This window comes from Liolophura sinensis, chromosome 7 (genome assembly GCF_032854445.1).
Source record: "Liolophura sinensis isolate JHLJ2023 chromosome 7, CUHK_Ljap_v2, whole genome shotgun sequence".
Classification (NCBI taxonomy): domain Eukaryota; kingdom Metazoa; phylum Mollusca; class Polyplacophora; order Chitonida; family Chitonidae; genus Liolophura; species Liolophura sinensis.
In genome coordinates, this window is record NC_088301.1 from 15,189,211 (window position 1) to 15,193,940 (window position 4,730).

The following is a 4,730-nucleotide window of genomic DNA, read 5'->3' on the forward strand; positions in this document are numbered from 1 at the left end:
TAATTATTAAATAAGTTTCGTTAGATAAGGCTGATCCAAAACAGTTTTCATCTTCAAAGCTCAGTTTATAATCTGACGTGATTGTTCTGAAAATATAAGTATTAATACATACACATGTACGTATTAATACCAGCAGCTTAATAACACCCCCGTGTTATACAGCGTAATTATTAAATGATAGCGATTTCCCGTTCTATCTTCTTTAAAGGCATGTATGCATTGAGTTACTATGGCTACCAGCTGAAACCCAAATATTACAGAAGTCAGATAAGTGTACTGTTTTTCTAATTTGCTTCATTTGATTGATCCTCGGGCATTTCATGAGGACGATGTCGAGCAAATAGCACCCGTTAACTGCCACTTGTACATAGTAGTCCAAATTCTGTCTAATCACTGTAGCTCGTCGATACAAATAACGGCAATCCCATGCCGCATGCAAATCGCAAATTCAATCGATTTTGTGTTACGTGTGTTTGATTGCCTTTCACAAAATATCAGCCTGGATTGTACATGTGTTACCGTTCAAAATGGATAATTATCGTGTACGAAACTCATATTTCCTGAAAAGCAATATTTTGATCTGTTCTTGGTAAAGAAAAAAAAGTAATTTACAAATATGAATTTTTTTCCAAACGTCTCCTGTGCAGCCTCTTTAAACGATGCTAGTGGAACGTGGGTATTTTTTTTTTGTTTCTACAAGATAAATCAGAGTGGTCTTACTGATGGACCTGAAGTCAAATAAATAAATAACAAAACAAAAAATAAGAGTACAAACACTGTGATATCAGAAATGTGTAACTTTGTATGTTTTTGCTCCAAAGATCGGTTAAAGATGTGCACATGAAGGCTGTTTCCAACTATGATAATAGTTCACTAGGTCGGAATTAAATGGGCACGTCGATCATTTTGCATGGGTTTATAGTTAGTGTTCTGTACACTTATGCTACTCTGTATGCTCTGTACTCTGTACTCTGGTTGGGAGGATTTATTGTTATTTAAATTGACATTTCTCTCATAGTAACAAGGCAGCTTCCAATTCAACGCACCAGCTTTGCCGTCTTGCTGGGGATTCCTTGTCACAAAAGAGTAGGCGAAGCTTTAAAACGGCCTTGTTTAGTTAAGCTACGACCTTACAACGCCTCACACGGCATATTCCGTACAAGAAATTATCACGTCACGAGACGATAGACATCGGGTATTGCTGGGTCACGATAACGAGAATAGCCGAGAAAATAGTTTTTAAATTTCCAGAATGGATGAGCCCTATATCAATTTATGTTTAACTTAACGGCAGTTAATTTGCTTGCAGAAATTCACTCTAACTACATGGAGTGCAAAACAATGCATCCTCCGAGCGACTTCCAAACAGTTCATAGTCAACAAACCCATAAATGTGAAGACAGAAAAATGTCCATTTGCACGATCATGTAAAGGTTTCAATTTTGACAAAAACTACACCGGCGGAAAGTTAACCCGCGCATATGTACACAACAAGGAAAACGGCCGATTTCAGCAGACCGCTGATGACATCACTTTTTGAACAATTAAAACAAATTAACAGACGACATCGTGATTAACACCAATATCGTGAAGTGTCGTGCCATTTGTTGTCATCAGGTTGTCGTGTCAGAAACAACCTGATGTGTACAGATTATACAGATTTCTGCTCGGTGCGTGTCAGTTCGATTTAATTTATTTGCCTGATCGTCCCGTGTGAGGTGACCTGTTGTCAGGAAGTATATTGGGTACCCGAAGAGTCCCGAAAATGGTTAAATCTCTTTAAAGTTTACCTGTAGCAATAGAAAACTCGTCGATCTACCATGCAAAAGTGTGTATGTAAGCCCGTATTACATGTATATGCATGTTAATATTGTTAGGATCAGAATATGTCAACTTCCCACTCATACTGATTCCTTTGTCTGCTGTTATGCAAAGGGACACTCGCTTGCTAACTGGCCCAACACGATCGTAGCAAACGACTCTTTTCCTGACAGTGTAATGAACGTCAAAACGACTCGTACATGTCACACTGCAGAAAACGATGTTGCTCTGTCTACGTGTCCCTAATATATCAATGAAGGAGGATATTTTCCCCAAATGTGATATTTGGTGTATTTGAAGGCAACAAAATGTTTGGCTTTGAAAAGTAGAAATGATACCGTGTTTAATGGAAGCTAAATATATCTGACATGGCAGAATACTCGCCACGTCGTTGAACTGGACGTCTCCGTCCGTCCAAAAGACTTCGTGGAAAGGCCAGTTACTTCAAAATCCGAATGACACATGGTATATTAGGGGAAAACGCCTGGATAATAAACGCTCTGACACGTTTTCTTGCGCTCGGTGGATTCATGGTCCCCGTTGGCTTGGGGTCAACAAGAGGCACGGGTCACGTGGATACATCACAGGCTATAGAGCTAGCAGGTCAGTGGACGCTTGTATGATGGATGTGGGAGGATAAGTCATGGTGAGATCCACGTCTAATCGAACTAATGCCTTTGATGGGATAACTTCCTGCTGACCGTATTAGCCTGGTGTTTCGCCACGAGATTCTTAGCCAGCCATCGTTTAGAAAGCCATGAATCTTGACCCCGACCTGACTGGACCATTGTCATAAAGGACAATCGCGTCATCTGGTTTGTGTGCCAATGACACCATCTGTCCATCTATAAATTCCCCGCAGCTGAAGATCCAGTGATTTGTATCTCACGCTGCTGTCACTATCTAGATCTTCATCTGTACGCACCGCATGGAAGCTCTGATCATTACATTCTCGCCTGTTAGAAATCGGTAACCGCACAAGTATCATGGAAGTGTAAAGTGTCATCGGGTGAGTTCATCTCGTCGATGAAATTATGAAAATGTATGCATAAATACAAAAACACATAAAAACATGATATCTGATGCAATATTCCGTGACAAATTAGCAACGTCGTTAATCAATGCTTTAGATGGCCTATTCGGTCCAAATGTATCGTTAAAATGTATTCATAATGTAAGAAAGACGGCAAGGGTCTCCGCTAATAAATTATCCCTAAATGCAAGAAAAACTCAATACATGATAATCAAACCTTACCGTGAATCCCATCCAGCTAATCTTCCCAGTTCAACTATACTTAGCACTACTTCAAATTTTGTGAGTGAATTTATATTTCTACATATTGTTTTTAAGGATAAATTAACTTGGACTTGCCGCATCACTTATATAACTAAGAAAAAAGCCAGGAGCATCGGTATAATTAATATATTAGAAACTGCTTAAATGAAAAAGCCCTCCTCATTCTACACTCACCGTCCATGTTTCCATACCTATCCTATGCAAATCGTCTCTGTTGTAACACATTCCCAAGTTTTTTTTTTTTTTTTTCCTTTTTTTTTGATTGGTGTTTTACGCCGTACTCAAGAATATTTCACTTATACGACGGCGGCCAGCATTATGGTGGGTGGAAACCGGGCAGAGCCCGGGGGAAACCCACGACCATCCGCAGGTTGCTGAAGACCTTCTCACGTACTCACAGCGGCCGCATTGGTGAGAGACTCCTGGGTCATTACGCTGCGCTAGCACTTTAACCGACTGAGCCACGGAGGCCCCCATTCCCAAGTCATCTACAACCTATAATGCTACTCCAAAATCGTGCGTTGAGATACATTACCTTTTTACATAGACTTAACATACTGAGCCAATTTTTAGCAAACTAAAACTTCTTAATACCTGTCAGATAAAGTTTACTTCTGCTGTGATATCTCACAAATTTATGCACCACCCTCCAAATGTACCTAACAACTTTTGTAACAATTTCACAAGGCAATTAAATATTTATAATTATCCAACCCCAAATCACAGCTTTAACCTTTATGTTCCATTCTAACATACAAACTAACATTCTCTTCGCACACCGCGCGTTACGAGGATTCGATAATGGAACAAATTGACATTCGACCTCAAAACAACAATTTCCTTTTCACATTTTAAGTCCAAACTAAAGGATCATCTCCTTACACTTTGATCCCCATGTATATAAGCTTCTCACCTGACATTTATCAGTGTATGTTTATGTGTAATTATGTTATATGTTAGCTTCATTTAACCACCATACAATCATGGCCTATTTCTGAACAGTGCGTTATTTGTGTGGTATATAAAAAGTCTCTCCTCAGACTTTACTCCCGCCATACGACTGTCATATCTAAAGATGACGTCTGTAAATCCTTAACAATCGATCCTTACCCTCAGTCGCAAAGACAGTTAATTCATCTGATAGACGTAAAACGTAATTTCCACCATTTAACTACGGCTTTTAGATTTCAAAAGGACACTTTTTCTGGATTGGTTCTGGCTATTTACATTAACGGTATAATTAAGGGAGGGTTGACGTCTATCAATACAAGGCATTGATCGTCCGTCTCCATCCAGCCGTGTGCGTGCGTGCCAACCAGTTTTGGGTGATAGTGGAGGGCCTGTTAACCGGCTGATGGCATCGGTTAGCTCAGTTAGCTTAGATCGGGCGGAACAAGCAGTCCCCGGGAACGGAGTTCCAGTCAAGAATCAACAACCAATGCTGAACTGATAAAGAATCACAGCTGTAAAAAGTGGAACGCCCAACACAAAAAAGAATTATACTTCTAAAACTTGCCTTAACGTATGCCTGTATCAGTGGGCAGACGAACTGCTGCACTTTTTATCAGTGTCAGGCGTGTTATTTGAGGTTACAGGAATACGCAGCTTCACA